The sequence below is a fragment of the Eretmochelys imbricata genome, chromosome 1, assembly GCF_965152235.1.
Source record: "Eretmochelys imbricata isolate rEreImb1 chromosome 1, rEreImb1.hap1, whole genome shotgun sequence".
Lineage (NCBI taxonomy): Eukaryota > Metazoa > Chordata > Testudines > Cheloniidae > Eretmochelys > Eretmochelys imbricata.
Genome location: NC_135572.1, coordinates 20145500 through 20164339, shown reverse-complemented (window position 1 = coordinate 20164339; position 18840 = coordinate 20145500).

Below are 18840 nucleotides of genomic sequence, written 5' to 3'. Positions count from 1 at the left end.
ACAAATTTACCCCTGCTGTGAAAAGTGGTCCGAGAAGAATCTTTATAAGCGGAGGTGCAGTGTTTGTGACCATAGCATCTGGAATCTATTCTCTTAGGCGTTCAGAGGGGCAGTGCCAATCAGATCATGCTATTCTAAGGTACAATTGTATCAGCACAGCATTGCTAACACTAGCGGTATTTTTATTTCATGATGCATATGTGCTCATGTCACTTACCAAACCTTCTGAGCTTCAGCCTGTGTCCGGGGTATGCAGCAGTGATGCTGCTTTCTTATGGCACACCTGGGGTTCTCAGGAATTTACCGTTTTCCTTTATTTATGGGGCGGGGGTGGATTCTATCCAGAGACCTTGGGAGATGAATCCATATGTCTGTGGTAACCAAAAATCTATTTTACAGGTGCTGAAATGTGTCTGCATTACTCCGTCCTTCTCAGGCAGAAACCTGCAAGGTTTCTCAATGTAAATTACCCTGCAACAGATAAGCACATGCAGCATAAATAACTCGCTGTTACAGACTTTGCATTGTAAATCTCAGGTGTATGGAGCAGTGAATGACAGAAGTAGGTAACTGCTGTATGTATCAGACCTAACACTTCAGTGTCCTTTTTGGAAGGAATTAATCAATTTTTACATATAAAGGGTCGTTCAGCAAAATGCTTTAATGTAGTATTTTAAGGGGCTGATTCAGGAAATGCTCCCAAGTTTAGCATATCTCCTCACAGCAATAAGTTCTCTGTAATACAGGTTGGCAGTATTTGCCCTACACTTGTGCAGTATGTTAGGTCCCAGTCCTGCAAAGGTTTGCTAGTAGATGGAACCAACATGGAACCCTATTGATTTCAGCTGGGCTGTGTGTGGGCACAAGGGTCCATCTGGGCATCTTGCATAGCAGGACCAGGGTCTTACAATGTGTTCTGGAATGGTGAGTGTAGGGCCCTTATGGATCTCTGAGATGTATGAGTCATGAGCTTGTTGTTGAGCACCATTATTGTCTTTGGCTTTTTCAAGCCTATAACATTGTTGCCTCCAGTTAACTTTCTTTCAGTTTTTACTAGCTTCTCTCTCCTGCACTCTTACAAAAGAATCCGGAGTTCAGCTCTGGATTTCTTTCCATATTTTGGCAATGCATTAAAAGGATACAAGTATCTTCCATTTTTTTTCATCATGTCAAGGTGATAAGCCCCATGATCCAAAGAGTCCTGCAATCATTGGAGTTAGTTTCAGATTTCTGCTTCATTTTAAGCATTGTTCCCTCCTTTTGTGAAGAAATCCTGACAGTTTGCTGTCTTCTAGAGTAGACAGGGGTAGGGATGGTATAACATTCTCAGTGGACCCAGGTGGTTGTTGGCATGCTGATCAATCTGAAAGCCACTGGTATTGCCCTCATAAGGTGACTGTTGTACTTTTTGCACTGACCTGACATTTTCTGTGTATGCCCCAGTTCGAGTGATTGTTCATTTCCATTCCAAGCAGGTGTGTGCACATACCACGTGCATGCCAGCCGGAACATTTTTCCCCCTAGCAGCATCCATAGGGTTGGCCTGGGCACCCCCTGGAGTGGCACCTTCATGGCACCCAATATCAGGCCCTGCCGACCCCCCCCCCACCCTCTCAGTTCCTTCTTACCACCTGTGACTGCTAGCTGAAACTTTGCTTGCTCTTATAGCAAGCACCTTAGCAGTGTCTTTGTTCTTTCTGTACATAGTTCAGTAGTTATTCTCTATAGTTAGTTTTCCCCTTTGGGGGTATGCCTGGGCCTCCGGGGTTTAAACTGAGTCCTGTGGAAAGTTTATGCCCAACAGTGATCCTCACTCGTCTTGCCTGCGGTGCCTTGGTGAGACTCACCAAAAGGACAAGTGCTGCATTTGCAAGGGTTTCCACAAATGCGGACAGAGAGCAGAGACTAAAACCGCTCATGGAGGCGGCTCTGAGACAGCAATCCGACCCGGGACCCAACAACCCGGCATCAAGCACGTCCGCTTCGGTGCGCAGTGCTCCGGCACCGACAACACGCGAAACAGGCCCGACTAAGGACTCTAAAGCCCACCGGCACCGCCACTACTAGGGCCATAGGGCATCAGCCTCAGTTCGGCACCATTCTTCATCTCCAGTGCCGGTAAAGAAGAAGGCGGTGAGGGACAGATCATCCCCCTTGAAAGCTAAGGGGCTGGTGCCATCCGCAAGTGGCTTGGGACTGACGCCTCCGCCTCGCTTCCACCCAGGGTTTCATCAACTCCTGCCCCAGCCGGGGTCTAGTAGAGTCCTGGTCCCCAGACCATCCTTCCTGGTCCCCAGACCATCTGGTGGACATACAACCACCACAGACACCGGAGGCATTCGAGGTGCCAACGGACCTAATATGCCTCCCGGTGCCATCCTCCCCCCAAAAGAGACAAATTTCTGGCGACCGCATGCCCCCTGTTCCACTCGGTCTCCCTCTCCGGCACCGCCTGCACAGACGAAGGAAGAGCACCGCTCCCTGGAATAGAGTCATCGTTCATTGGTGACCCACGGGACTGCTCCTCCGTGGTTGTCTTTATTCAGAGACCTGAGTCGGAGGTGGACTCAGCTCGATCTAGCAGATCACGGTCCAGGTCCCGGCACAGTCACCAACCATACCTGGCACCGTGGCAACAACAGTGGCAACCACCTGCTCAGTGGCCCTTCTGGACACCCTGAGCGTACCATCAGAGCCAGGATCAAGTCCACGGTCTGCACTCCAGAATGGCGTCTGTGTCCCCTGCGTTGTTCGTGCCACGGTCAGCGCCAGCACCGCCAATGACTGCCGCTCTCGGCACCAGTACCTCAGCCAGCTCCAGCACCGGCTCTCCAGGTGACGGCCCTGGTGGAAGCCTCAGCTCCGTCCCTACCGACCCCAACTGTCTCGGTCCCACCGGATTTATCTGCCCCAGCACCAACTGCGCCGCAGAGAGTTCTTCATCGGTACTGGCTCCACGGCCCAAGTACTGTGTGCCGAGGGACCCGGGGGGGGCCGGAGGTAGTAAACTGGGCCCACATCCCGTTCTCTCTTCCTCGTCCTCACCCGATGAGGCGGTCACAGGGACTTAGGCGGTCACAGCTTTGGAGGACAACTGGGTTCTTCAACAGTTTGAGGCGGGCCACCCAAAGCCTGGGGATTCAGACAGAGGAGATAGAAGAGGATTTAGACCCTGTCATAGACATCCTGGCCTTCTCTGGCCCATCCAGGGTTGCACTGCCATTTATCAAGTTGATAACCAAAACATCTAAAACTGTGGCGAACTCCTGCTTCTCTGGCACCTATGGCCAAGAAATCCGAGCACCGCTGCTTTGTTCCCTCTAGAGGGTATGAACATCTTTACACCCACCCTCCTCTGGACTCTTTGGTGGTTGACACAGCCAATCAGAGAGAACATCAAGGGTTTCAAGGATCCACCCCTAAAAACAGGGATGCCAAGAAACTGGACCTGTTTGGCTGGAAGGTCTACTCGACAGGAGGCCTGAAACTTTGTATACCCCACCAGCAGGCCATAGTTAGCCGCTACGGGCATAACACCTGCTCGTCTATGGCTAAGTTTACAGAACTTCTGCTCCAGGAAGCTCAAGGGGAGTTCTCTGCACCCATGGAGGAGAGGAAACTGGTCTCCAGAGCATCTTTGCAAGTGGCTTGGACACGGTGGATGCAGCCTCCCACACTTTTGCCACAGGGGTAGTTAAGAGGAGAGGCTCCTGGCTACAGGTCTCTGGTCTTCCCCACAAGGACCAGCAGACCATTCAAGACCTTCCCTTCTAGGGTGTAGCTCTCTTCTCAGAGAAGACTGAGACTTCACAGCTTGAAGGACTCAAGGGCTACCCTTCATTCAATGGGGCTTCACATGCCTGCTACCCAGCACAGACATTTTAGGCCTCAACCTGCCCCTCATCCTTACCAACCCCAAAACTGCCAGGACGCTCCACGTAGGCGGAATAGGAGCACTCTGAGGATGCAACGCCCTCCCTCTGGACAAAGCTCAGGCCAGCCCAGGGCCCCACCAGGCTCTAGACCACCGTTTTGAGGGTACGGTCGAGGGCGGCTTGCCAGTACGACCTTTGGATCCTTCCCATCTTACTTTCTCGTCCTGTCTATCCCCTTTCTATTGCGCCTGGTCTTGAATTACTTCAGACCGATGGGTGCTCTTCATGGTAGAGAGGGGATATTCCATCCAATTCTGTACCCTCCCGCCCCCCCCAATCCCCTTCCCTGTCCCTCTTCAGGGACACCTCTCATAGGCAACTTCTAATTCAAGAGGTGCAGTCCCCCCTCTCAGTAGGAGCAGTGGAGGATGTTCCTCAGGAGCTAAGGAGCAAGGGTTTCTACTCCCAGTATTTCCTCATACCAAAGGCCACGGGGGGGGGGCCTCAGACCCATACTGGACCTGCGACAGCTCAACAAATACATAAAGAAACTCAAGTTTTGCATGGTCTCACTAACCTCCATTATCCCCTCACTAGATCTAGGAGACTGGTACGCCGCCCTTGACTTGAAGGACACATTTTCGTATCACAATAGTCTCACATCAGACGCTACCTCAGGTTCGTGGTGAATAGAGGCCACTACCAGTTTGCTATCCTCCCGTTCGGACTGTCAACTGCTCCCCATCCCCTGAGTATTCACAAAATGCATGGCAGTCATTGCAGTGTTCCTGCGCAAGCGACAGATACAGGTTTTTCCATACCTTGACGACTGGCTGATCAAAGATCGCTCAAGAGCCCAGGTGGAGGCTCAGGTAGAGTTTATAAGGAGGACCTTCCTCGACTTAGGTCTCCTCCTGAATGAGGAGAAATCTACTCTGTCCCCGGTGCAGAGGATAGAGTTCATAGGCGTGGTCCTGAACTCTACCCAAGCCAGGGTGTACCTCCCTGGAGGCCAGGTTTGGCTCACTTCAGGACATCATACAGAGCCTCAGACTGTTCCCCACAATGTCGGCAAGAAACTGTCTAAAGCTGCTGGGACACATGGCCTCCTGCACATACATGGTGCAGCATGCCAGGCTCAGGCTGTGCCCACTCCAGCCTTGGCTGGCATCAGTGTATCAACCAGCCAGAGAATGCATTGGACAGGGTCCGTAACCCTGCCCTGCCTAGTACTGGACTCCCTCCTATGGTGGCTCGACTCTCTAATGGTTTGCGCAGGGGTGCCTTTTGCCAGCCCTCAGACCTTGCTCACCTTGGTGTCAGACGCCTTGGATCTGGGTTGGGGGGCTCACCTAGGAGACCTCAGGACCCAAGGCCTCTGGTCTCCAGTGGACTTCACATCAATGCCAAAGAGCTGAGGGCAGTGCATCTGGCATGCTACGCTTTCAAAACACACATAATGGGCAGATATGTTTCAATCCTCACTGACAACCTCAGTGATATTTTATATCAACAAATGGGGGTGCACGCTCCTCTCCCCTGTGCAGAGAAGCCCCTGAGCTGTGGGACTTCTGCATAGAGCACTCGATCCACCTGTAGGCTTCATACCTCCTGGAGGTGAGAAACATGATGGCAGACTGGCACAGCCGGACCTTCAGTGGCCACGAGTGGTCCCTTCTGCCAGACGTGGTGAACTCAATCTTCCAATTCTGGGGCTCTCCCCAGATAGACCTGTTTGCCACTCCGGGCAACAAGAAATGTCAGACATTTTGTTCCCTTGGGAGCCATGGCTCAGGGTCCATCGGGGATGCCTTCCTTCTCTCCTGGGAGGGCTGCCTGCTATATGCTTTCCCACCCATCCCCCTAGTCCACAGGGTGCTTCTCAAGATCTGCAGGGACCGGCCCAGAGTCATACTAATAGCACCGGCGTGGCCACATCAGCACTGCTTCACCTCGCTCCTGGAAATGTCCATAGCAGCCCCACCTCACCTTACCGCTGGTTCCCGACCTGATCATGCAGGACCAGGGCTGACTCCAGCACCTGAATCTGGAGTTGCTTCACCTTATGGCCTGGATGCTCCATGGCTAAGTGCCACAGAGCTGTCTTGTTCAGACCAGGTCAGACAAGTCCTCCTGGGTAGTAGAAAGCCCTCCACCAGGGCTACTTACCTGGCCAAGTGGAAAAAGTTTCCATCTGGGCGGAGCAATATAGTCAGTCGCCGCTTCTCACCTCCATACAGTTTACACTGGACTATCTCCTTCACCTAGAGCATCAAGACTTGTCCCGGTCATCAATAAGGGTCTACTTGGCTGCTATCTCCACCTTCCATCCTGGCTCAGATGGTCTCTTGGTCTTTGCAAACCTTTTGGTCAGTTGTTTTCTCAAGGGTTTGGACAGGCTCTTCCAACACGCGTCAGCCTGTCCCTGCCTGGGACCTCAATTTAGTCCTCTCCAGGTTTACAGGCCTGCCAGTTGAACCTCTGGCCACCTGCTCCCTGTTCTCTCATTCAAGGTCACGTTCCTCGGGGCAATTACCTCAGCTCGACAGGTTTCAGAGCTCAGGGTCCTCACGTCTGAGACCCCTTACCCAGTTTTTCATAAGGATAAGGTCCAGCTCAGGCCTCATCCGGCTTTTCTCCCGAAGGTCATCTCCCATTTTCACATGACCCAGGACATCTTCCTCCCAGTGTTTTTTCCCAAGTCATACTCCTCCAATAGGGAGTGCAGGCTGCACTCACTGGACGTGCATAGGGCCTTAGCCTTCTACACAGAGAGAGCTAAGTCATTCAGGAAGTCTGTCCAACTCTTTGTAGCAGTGGCAGACAAAATGAAGGGCCTCCCAGTATCCTCTCAACGTATATCATTATGGATAACGTCCTGCATTAGGGAGTGCTATACCTTGGCAAAGGAGCCCGCTCCACAGATAACCGCTCACTCTACCAGGGCCCCGGCCTCCTCTGCGGCGTTCCTGGCACAAGTTCCTATTCAGGAAATTTGCAGGGCAGCCACGTGGTCCTCAATACATACATTTACATCGCACTATGCAATTACACAACAATCTAGGGATGTGGCTGTTGGGCGAGCTGTGTTCTTTTCTGTGGATAACTCAGACCCCACCTCCCGAGCTCTAGTTTGTGAATCACCTGCTTGGAATGGACGAACAATCACTCGAAGAAAAAACAGTTACTCACTTTCTCGTAACTGCTATTCTTAGAGATGTGGTGTTCATGTCCATTCCAATACCCACCCTCCTACTCCTCTGTCGGAATAGTCAGCAAGAAGGAACTGAGTGGGTGGGGGGGGTCGGTGGGGGCTGATATTGGGCGCCATGAAAGTGCCACTCCAGAAGGCACCCAGGCCGACCCTACCGACGCTGCTAGGGGAAAAATCTTCCGGCTGGCGTGCACACGGCGCGCACACACCTGCTTGGAATGGACACGAACACCACATCTCTAAGAACAGTAGTTACGAGAAAGTGAGTAACTGTTTTGTTTTCTACAGGGTTTGTCCTTGTTCTTGATTCTCTATCAGGATATTGAAATACCATATGTTTCTAGGAGACATGGTTGGAAGAGAGTACAGCATGTAGTTGTGATGCCCCAGGAGCACAGCACACCAGGGACTGAATTGTGACTTGGAAGATCACAAGTGAGTCCTTGCTGCACCCTGCCATGCCAGCTGGTGTGTGCTTACCAGTGCACTGGGTGGTAGAATCAAGAGCTGCTACTCCTTGCCCCAGCTTCCCCACAGGTCATCTGCCTGCATGGCAGGAGAAGTAGCAGCCAGGTGGCAGATCCATGCCACCTCATACTGGTACATCCCCTCTTCCTCCCCTGGATGGGCACCTTTCGCCCTCTCCTGTGAGGGATCATTGACATGGTTATGATCAGGCTCTGTATTAGTTAGTGGGATACTAGGGTTACCTGTGTAATATGCAGCCGGTTACAAAGATGGATTGCGGACAGTGGTGAGATCCTGCAAGACACGAGTGTATTACAACAATTCCAAATCAAAGCCTGTTCTGTCTAGGGAGGGTTTTCTGTAGTGCTCCTTGTTGTGGTATCAAAGAACTTAATAGGTACATTAAACTTATAGTGACATCTTTTAAGGAGTGTTCTACTTTTCCCCTTGCATAGAGGTTTTGGTAGGGCAATATTTTTATTATAAACTCAACCATACCAGTTATTGTTGAGAGGCTTTGCTGATGGGGAGAATCCTGTAGCGCATCCTAAAAGCAGGCAGTCTAGGTCAGTCTCCTCTCCTATGGAACCTTGTCCCCCAGCTGAATCCCTTTGGCTAAGAATGCTTCTCTCTTTTGTGTTTATGCCCTCGGTCCTGGGTTTGTAAATTTCATTGCCCCTGAAGATCACAGCTGTATTTGTGGGTTGTGAACGGAGATGTAGCTAGGTGCTGACTAAAGACAGGCATAGAATGGCTTTTTTTTTGTTTGCTGGCAATTCTGAAAAAATTGAAGAAAAGTTTGTTTTCAAGTTGAACCAAAAATGAACTGTTTCTGACATTTTTGGCAAACCAAAAAGTCAAATTTTAACTGTCAAAATGAAATTTTTGTTTTGTTTTTTACACCATATCAATGTTTTGTTTTGACTTTGCGCATTTTGACAAAAGTAAAGAAGGATGAGATTCACAGCATGGGGGGAGGAGTGGGGACCTCCTTTATAACCTTTTGACCCTGGGTTCCAAACGTTCCTCATTTCCCTCCCTGCTTGATGTGGAGAAGGGAATTGAATGTGGCTCTCCCACGGAACAGAAGCGTGCCCTAACCACTGGGCTATGTTCATAGTGAGAATTCATAATCCTTCATGAACACAATGACTAGCCACTGGGCTAGGGAAAGAGTGAGTGACTCTCTAGCCTGGTGTTTAGGGCACTCAGTTAGGATGTGAGAGACCCATATGCCAGTTCCTGCTCTAAGGCTTATTTGTCCTAATTAAACCAAAATACCTTCAACAGGAAAGGTTGGGAGATCCCCACCCCAGAATATCCCACAGCCCAGTGACTAGGGTGTTTTCTGCAATGGGAGGACCCCTGATCACATCAGTTCTCCACATCAGGCATGGGGGGGGAGGGTGGAGAGGGGGGAATTGAACTTGGATGTCCCATATGTTGGTGTCATAAATATAAAGGGAAGGGTAAACCCCCTTAAAATCCCTCCTGGCCAGAGGAAAACTCCTCTCACCTGTAAAGGCTAAAGAAGCTAAAAGTGACCTCGCTGGCACCTGACCAAAATGACCAATGAGGAGACAAGATACTTTCAAAAGCTGGGAGGAGGGAGAGAAAAAGGGTCTCTGTCTGTATGCTGCTTTTGTCGGGGATAGAACAGGAATGGAGTCTTAGAACTTTTAGTAAGTAATCTAGCTAGGTATGCGTTAGATTGATTTCTTTAAATGGCTGAGAAAAGAATTGTGCTGAATAGAATAACTATTTCTGTCTGTATCTTTTTTTATAACTTAAGGTTTTGCCTAGAGGGATTCTCTATGTTTTGAATCTAATTACCCTGTAAGGTATCTACCATCCTGATTTTACAGAGGGGATTCCTTTACTTCTATTAAAAAAGTCGTCTTGTAAGAAAACTGAATGCTTTTTCATTGTTCTCAGATCCAAGGGTTTGGGTCTGTGGTCACCTATGCAAATTGGTGAGGCTTTTTACGAAACCTTGTCCAGGAAGTGGGGTACAAAGTTTTGGGAAGTATTTTGGGGGGAAAGATGCGTCCAAACAGCTCTTCCCCAGTAACCAGTATTAGTTTGGTGGTGGTAGCGGCCAATCCAAGGACAAAGGGTGGAATATTTTGTACCTTGGGGAAGTTTTGACCTAAGCTGGTAAAGATAAGCTTAGGAGGTTTTCATGCAGGTCCCCACATCTGTACCCTAGCGTTCAGAGTGGGGGAGGAACCTTGACAGTTGGGTTATAAGAGAGGGTGACCCCCTACCCACTCTGTTTTGGGACTCTAGGGCCCCCCTTTGCTTTTGTCAAAATACCTGACATTGAAAAAAGGGGAGGAAGGTCAGGTAAAAATGTTTTGTGGGTTTTTTGGTTTGTTTTGGTTCAGTCAAAAGTATTCCGTTGGTTTTATGTGGATTTGCAAATAATTTCAGGTTCACGAAAACTGAAATTTTCAGCAAATAGTTTATTAGGTGGAAAAAAATTCACAGCTCTATTGCTGACACTCATCGCTGTGAAGACCAGGACCAAGGCTTTGTACTAAAAGTGAGAGTGCACTGGGTGGGAGGGACTGGAACAAAGGAGGGATGTGCTGCAGGACTCTGCATTCTCAGGGATATGGAAACTCTACATTGTACCCACATTCAGACCCAGCTACAATGAATTACAATAATCCAGGCAAGTAATGCTTAATGTCTGAACTCGTGTCTAGTTCCTCACCTGGGAAGACAAGGTAGAGTTTTCTAGCAAGCTCTAAGTGGAAGAATTAATTAGTGCTAATTTGTGTACTGTTGCTCCAGTCGAACACTTTTTTAATACCAATTAAACATGTCAATTAAGCATATGAAAACAAAGTGCTGTGCTGAGCTTTGATAAACCTTCTGTGGCTTAGTTCTTGGTTAGCCTCATGGGATTATGTACAGGGCTCTCTACAAGCGATGGTATGTCCTGAGGAGAGATTAATAAATCTGCAATTTTGGGATATGATAAAGGTTTATAAAATCATGACTATTATGGAGAAAATAAATATGGAAGTGTTGTTGTTTACTCCTTCTCATAACACAAGAGCTAGGGGTCGCCAAATGAAATAAGCAGCAAGTTTTAAAAACAAAAGGAAGTGTTTTTTCATACAACACACAATCAACCTGTAGAACTCTTTGCCAGAGGATGTTGTGAAGGCCAAGACCATAACAGGGTTCAAAAAAGAACTAGATAAATTCATGGAGGATAGGTCCATCAATGGCTATTAGCCAGGATGGGCAGGGATGGTGTCCCTAGCCTGTTTGTCAGTAGCTGGGAATGGGCAACAGGGGATGGATCACTTGATTACCTGCTCTCTTCATTCCCTTTGAAGCACCTGGCATCAGCCACTGTCAGAAGATAGGATACTGGGCTAGATGGACCATTGGTCTGACCCAGTATAGCCATTCTTATGTTCTAACCTAGGAACACAGAAGAATTGACAAGCCAAAAGCACAGACCAATACAGAAAATCTTACTTTTTTCAAGAGCAGCCATCACCACACCTCATCTGGAATGAGGAATAATAAAACAGTAGCTATGTAGCCCTCTCAGCTGGATTCCTTCACAGAACAAGCAGTTTATTAGACAGTGTTAGAGGAAAGGCTTTGAGTGTAATGACTGGATCAAAGCTACTAAGGGTGGATCATTGATCAATAGGAACATGATGCAAGCACAAGGAACAGCAACAGAAGGCACAAAAGTAGTAAAGGGGAGAGACCTAAGGAGCAATGGGGAGAGATGTTTGGGTGGAATAAAAATAGCATTGGTTTTGTTTAAGGCCAGAAGGCACCATTAGACCAGATAGTTTAACCTCCTGAATATCACAGGCCATGGAATTTCATTCAGTTGCCACTGCATTGAGCCCAGTAACTTGTGTTTGGCTAAAACAATCTTCCAGCAAGGCATCCAGTCTTGGATGGGATCCATCACTTCCTTTGATAGTTTGTGCCAGCCGTGAATCACCCTCACTGTTAAAAATGTCTACCTTATTTCTAATTTGAATTTGTCTGGCTTCAGCTTCCAGGCATTGATTCTTGTTGTGCTGTTCTCTACTTCTTAGTACCTGGGATTTTCTCTCAAATGTATTACATAATCAAATTTCCTGAGATTCATTTTTGATAAGCTATTTAAGTCTCTCACTGTAGAGCATTAACTCCAGCCTTCAAATCATTTTAATGCTCCTTTTCTGTACCCTCTCCAATTTTTCAACATCCCTTTTGAAATGTGGACACCAGAACTGTGTGCCTAGTATGAGTCTCATCAGTACCATCCATTTACAGAGGTAAGTCAGCTCCCTCCTGCTCCTCTCTTGTGTAGATCACATTTGCCTTTCTTGCCTCAGCATCCCACTGAGGGCTTGTGTTGTTGCTTGTCCACTTGAACCGTTAAATCCTTTTCAGAGTCAGTGCTTTGCAGGATACAATTCCCATTCCATAAGAGTGGCCTACAGTCTTTGCTCCTAATTATGTGACTTCCATTTGGCTTTATTTAACACATTTTGTTGGAACGGGGCTCTTTTACCAATGTGATCCATAATTCCATCAGATTGTTAATAAAAATAATTAACAGTGCCAGGTCTAGTACCCAGCCCTGTGAAACACCACTAAAACACTCACTGGATGATGAGTCCTCAGACAATTTTTTTGAAATCTGTCATGATGACCAAACTGTAGAAAAAGGTGGACTTTGGATTATTATTGACATAAATTGCTCCTAGTTCCTGTATCATACCCTCAATGAGACCTGCTCATAAAAACATCTTTTTCATAGAAAACTTCAATGAAAACAGGGAAAATAATATCAGGAGGTAGCCATGTTAGTCTGTGTCCACAAAAACAACAAGGAGTCCGGTGGCACCTTAAGACTAACCGATTTATTTGGGCATAAGCTTTTGTGGGTATTTAGTCTTGGGGGGAAAATTTTTCCTTAAATTTCTGCAGAAAATTCAAGTTTTCAGGTTTCAGTCAGGCTGTTTGCCATTAATTTGATGAAGTAGAAATTTTCTATGGAAACCAGGCTGAGACAGAATGCTGAGAGCTGGCTTTAGCACTCTGGTCATCATTAGTACCGATTAGCTGCCCCCTCCCACCCCCCTAAGGCCAAATTGGTTAGTGTGCATGATTACAAGGCAAGACTGGGGTTAGGAAATTAATGAGCAAACTGGTCCATTAATGGGCAACTGACTTAAAGATGACTGGAAGGATAGGGCAGCACTAGGAGCGCTTATGTAGGGAAATTCTGAGTAGACATCTGAACCCACCACTTCCCAGGAGAAGGGCCCAGAAAGCTGGGAAACAGTGCGAACATGCGGATGTACCGCTGTGTGGTGGTGGAGGGATTGAGACACAAAATACATGCTGGTGTTTACAAGGAAGAAGGTCTCAAGCAGTCTGTCTTCGGGGGCCGGGGGGGAGAGGTACATCAGGTGTGCCCTGTCAAACAGGCATTCTCGTGAGAAACGTTTAGTCAAAAACCCAGTTTCCTGTTGAAAAACAGGTTTTGATTTACATGTTTTAGCCAGCCTACTTTTCAACTTTCACACAAGCTTCTGTTGGCAAATCCATCGGCTCCAGGCCAGCTGCCCTTTCGGTCATGCAAAGCAAGCTCACTATGCCCCATATTTTCAAAAGTCACATGATTTTGGATGCCTTAATTTCTGGATGTCCAACATGAAACACCCTAAAGCAGCATGTTTTTCAAAGGGTGCTCAGCTCTTTCTGAAAATAAAGACCCTTTCAGATGTCTCAAATTGGGTACCTGATGAAAACTGAGGCAAATCACCAGCCTCTGGGCAAACCATGGCCGAGCCTTCTACAAGTGTTTGCGAAGGAAGTTAATGTTCAATTTCCCGAGGCTGCCATTAGCTGAAATCCTTCTCCTGTTGCTGCTATATCTTGCCACATGCTGTTTCGTGTGACTGGCACAGTTTAACACACACATAGATATTGAAACTAGCATAATGCCAATAACAGCCTGCACAGAGGCTGTGTCACAGGGTACAGACTCATCGGTGACACCTCCTGCTGGTCATCTCAGGGAATTAGCATTCCAGCCTCCAAAGCGCCCTCTTCAGGCTGGTGTCTCGCCTTGCTGCTGGCTCCCGTGTCCCTCCCAGGACCCCACTGCCCCTTTCACTGGGTGCTACCTCCTCGCGGTACCCCACAGTTCTGGGTCTCCCCCTCCCAGGGGAACCCGCCACCCTCTATCCCTACCTTGCCTCAGTCGTAGGCTCCTGCCAGTCACCAGCTAGCCCCCGCGCCCTGGGGCAGACTGTAGTATGAGCCACTCATCACCAGCAAGGTTGGGTTTGGACCTGCTGCCTCTGCTTACCCGTAACTGCCCCTACAACCCCTGTACCTAATAGACCTTACCAGGCCTACAGCCTGGGGCTTTCTTAGGCTGGAGCTTCCAGGCTCCCTTGACCTTTTCCCAGCCCTGTTCCAAATTAGGTCCTCTATTCTGGTCTCTGCAGCCAGGTTCCTCCCTCTCAAAGCTAGAAAGAGAGTGTTCTTCTGCTCCTGGCTTCTCTGGCTTTTATAAGGCCCTCTGGGTCTGTTTGGGGTGTGGCGCCCAGCTGCGGCTGCTCTGCCAATCAGCCCAGCTCTTCCCCTGCCCCAGCCCTCTCCCAGGGCTATCTTAAACCCCTCTGGGCCCAAGCGGGTGCCCACCCTGCTACAGGCTGGTATTGATAAAAATGACAAAGGTGTTAATTAAGAGGCCTGGAAGTGATTCAGAGCTGTAGAGTTGCAGAATCCTACTGCTTCCTTTCACTGTTTAGTAACGACTCTCTTAATTTTGCTTTTTTCGAGGGGGGGGGGGAATTGATAGGGTAGCTCATGGATAACAATTAATGTAAACACTGACGAAACAAGCTACATGAATGCATGCAAATGTAGCTGATGTATAATTGCATTTTAAAGCTTGACACTTTGACACCACCGTCCTCCCAACCACTCATCTATAAGGTCATTGTGCTGTCACTAGCGATGCCAGTGTCCCTGAGGAACAAAATGTCAGACGCTCACTCAGTGAAATGGAGCCTTTTGTGTTTTACACCTTCGCTCCTCTGATGCGAGTCAGGAACAATATTTGTTCCAATGTCATCGTTCTGTTTTACGCTTAGTAACTTCAACCTTACAATGTCAACTTTGGTGTGTGTTTCTTACATTTTTCAAAGACGAGACAACAGCCATTGAAGCAAAACTGAACCTGCATCTGGTTACAGCATAAATGAACTCCTTTGCCACAAAGAAAACTATTCCACATGATCCCTTGAAGATTTTTTCTTTTGCCCCTGGGATTTGCACGGTTTAAGTAAAATTGCATTTAACTTTACAGATTTTTAATCCTATTTTTTCCCTGCAGAAGTGGCATGGGCTAACTTCACATATACGGTCATTTACTAGGTTAGGTATCTAAAGCCATTAATTCCATCAGAAAGAACAGTAAACCTTAGCATCTGGCATTTCCACAGCATCCTTCACCTGAGGATCTCAAAGCACTTTATAAACACTTAGGTCTTAGGGGCTAATTAGGACATAAGTAGAAAAGGCCAGGTGGAGAGAGGTATCCACTGCCTCTGAGAGAGCAGCATGCCTTTTGGTTTTGGGAGCCCAAGCAGGGTTAGGATCTGTGAGGCAGTGAAGGAAGAAGTGAAGAGGGTGGGGACAGGTCTACCCTTCATCCTATTACCTAACTCTTCTTACATCTTTTACCTTTAATGGGGTCCCCTGGCTAACAAGACTAGTATGCCTGGTGTAGATTATTTTATATACCCTACAATTACACTGTGAAATTTCAGACTTAAATAGCTTCTTTGTCCCATCCTCTCCCTACTGATTCACATCTTCACTCACTGGGTGATGTCTAAAATGTAGATGACCTACCTAATCTGTGGTGTTTTATGTCCTTTTGAGAACTCCACCACCACCAAAAAACCAGGGCATTATAAAATAGAGGTATATAAAATCATGAGTGGTGTGGAGAAAATGAATAAGGAAAAGTTATTTCTTATTTCCATAATATAAGAACTAGGGGCCACCAAATGAAATTAATGGGTAGCAGGTTTAAAACAAATAAAAGGAAGTTCTTCTTCACTCAGTGCACAGTCAATCTCTGGAACTCCTTGCCTGAGGCGGTTGTGAGGGTTAGCACTATAACAGGGTTTAAAAGAGAACAGGATAACCTCCATGAATGTAAGTCCATTAACGGCTATTAGCCAGGATGGGTAAGGAATGGTGTCCCTAGCCTCTGTTTGTAGAGGGTGGAGATGGATGGCAGGAGAGAGATCACTTGATCATAACCTGTTACGTTCACTCCCTCTGGGGCACCTGGCGTTGGCCACTGTTGGCAGACAGGATACTGAGATGGGTGGACCTTTGGTCTGACCCAGTATGGCCATTCTTATGTTCTTATGGGTCCTGATTCAAAAAGGAGTTGTGTGGGAGGGAGGAGTTACAGGGCAGCTGGAGAGCGGCGGCTGCTGGCTGGGAGCCCAGCTCTGAAAACAGAGCTGCTGGCAGCAGAAACACCGAAGTAAGGGTGGCATGGTATGGTATTGCCGTGCTTACTTCTGTGCTGCTGCTGGCAGGGCACTGCCTTCAGAGCTGGGCGCTTAGCCAACAGTCGCCACTCTCCAGCCACCCAGCTCTGAAGGCAGTGCAGAAGTAAGGATGGTGATACCCCAACCACCTAAAATAACCTTGTGATCCCCCTGCAGATCCCTTTTGGGTCAAAAACCCCCAATTTGAGAAATGCTCGTCTTCCCCATGAAATCTGAATAATATAGGGTAAAAGCACACAAAAGGCCAGATTTCACGGAGAGGAGACCAGATTTCATGGTCCGTGATGCAATTTTTATGGTTGTGAATTTGGTGGGGCCCTAGTTATGAATTTCTGAAGGTCATGCAGCAATTAATTGGGAGAACTGGGGAGAGAACCTAAGAGTCCCCACTCTGAGCCCCCAGGTCTACCCATTACACTACACTTCTTTTCAATAGTCAACACCCTCTGTGTTGCTCTTATGATAAGGCACGAACTACCTCTGGAGTGGGTAGTGGGAGAAAGTGTTCTACAGCACTATTCAGCACTCAAAGCATCTCTCAAAGTGGTTTACAAAGTAATGAGGTTAAATGATGATCATGATGTGACTGAGCACAACGAAGAGCCATTATACACATAACATTCAAGAAGTGAAGATACATGCTTCTCTTTAAAACTGATGAAAGATTAATTAATGTTCTGTTCTGAAGAAATAATGACTGAAGTATTTCAATACTTACTGTTTTTAAAAATTGGTTCGACTTGTATCTCTAGACTGTAGCCACACTTCTGAGAAGATCAGAGAAGCATGTATTTGTGTATTAAAATAAAATTACCCTGCCTTTACAGCCTACACAGATAAATTACTGAGACACAGAGTTGTAGTTAGGCAAACTAATGGTAGTATGCGAAGTGTGTGCACGCCAAAGCCTTGGTGAGGTGTGCCCATTTTATGATCATTCTTTACTATGTTCCCCCAAAATATCGCTGGTGGAATCACTTAGTTCAATTAAACTCAATGAACCAGAAATGTATCCCTGATTTTTTTTTCTTCTTCCCTTAAACGTTATTGCATGAGGCGCAACTTCAGCATGGTATAGTGGCCCTTTGTAGAAACACATATTTTGGAGTTTGCTTTGCATGCCAAAGACATGGTAAAACAAACCAATCCAGCTTCTTGGTTGCCAAAGAGCATGCAAAAAATTGATCAATTTGCATGTAAGTAATACGATATATTGGTCAAATTGCATAGTAATCTTTTGTGTTTAAGGCTTGTTTATGAGAAGCCTTCTGTTTCTGGTGAGATTTTGAATTTTACTTGGACATAGTGCTCTATAGTTTGAACTCAGTTACACAGGTGTAAATCTGGAGTGAATCAAGAGAAGTAACTAAATTTACACTGCTGCAATTGAGATCAGACTCTGTCTCCTGCTTAGTTTCATTCCTTTTTGTAGCTGAATTCGTATGATTAGAGCCTGACTGAGCAAGATCTGCTGAGGTTCCTGTTACAGCAAAAAAAAAAAAAAAAAAGTTACTTCTAGAGTTTGTAGGCTCCTAATCTGTCCATGATATACAGATCATGTGCTGCTGATTTGTAGAGAGATGAATGGTTTCATCTGGACAAACTTCTGTCAGGAATGGTCTAGTAGGTATACTTAATTCTGCTTCAGGGAGGAGTGGTGGACAAGATGACCTCTTGAGGCCCTTTCCAGCCCTACATTTCTGTGATCCTTTCTTGTTGGTTCTCCTTGTTTTCATCTGAAATAGACTGAATAGATGGAACTGGGAAAAGGACGGCAAGCGGAGACAGTCTTATTGACAGAGCAGGACAAAAAATAATCTTTTTTCCAACAAAAATGTATATTTTGAGGGGAAACCACTTTCACTGACAATAATTCAAAATCTTTCAACTAACGAAACTTTTTTCAGTTATTTTGGTTTTTATTTTTGATTAAACCCCTCTAAAATTTCGTGTGTGTGTGTGTGTTGCGGTGGGTGGAAGGAAATGTTGTTTTCCAAATAGTTCTAATAATTAAGGTTTTGTTCCTCCCCAAAGACCAAACAGTTAGCTTGGGCTAAAAATAGATCTGTATTTTGCTAATATCACTTTTCCATTAAAACTATCGCAGATCTGTGGGATGTTCAAGATGCATGGTCTCCTCTATCACTGATTTATTTATTTTTTTTGGCTCCTGTTGCATAAAGACACCAGAGACACCATGTTGCTGAAAGTTTTTAAAAAGGCTTCAAATTTCAGGATTTCTTTTTTTTTTCTTTTTCATTGCACATTTGGCTTCTGCCTACCTGTGTTTCTTTGCTGTCATCCTTTCTGAAGAACATTTTGAAAGGAATAAACAATCAAGTCCCTCCTTTAGTGCCATTTACATAGCTTTTCTCAGGAGTTCAAGTTGCAGGGGAAAAATAAGATGGGCAGTATTCTGTTTGGAGCTGCCATTTCTTATATTTCAGCCAGCCCTGCTACTCTAATGTTGGCAGATTTCTGAATTATGCAAACCAGAGAATGAATGATTCAAAGTGTGAGGAAAAAACTCACAGAAGATTTTAAAATGTACCAAATAATAGTATGTTAGCACACACTGTGTATCTGAAACTGTTGGCATTAACAGTGTGAAGCCTCTAGAGGCATTGCACTCATTAGTCTTGCCAATTGTTGTTGGAAATTAGCTAACAGTCTACAAGAACGAGAGGAAATGATGAAA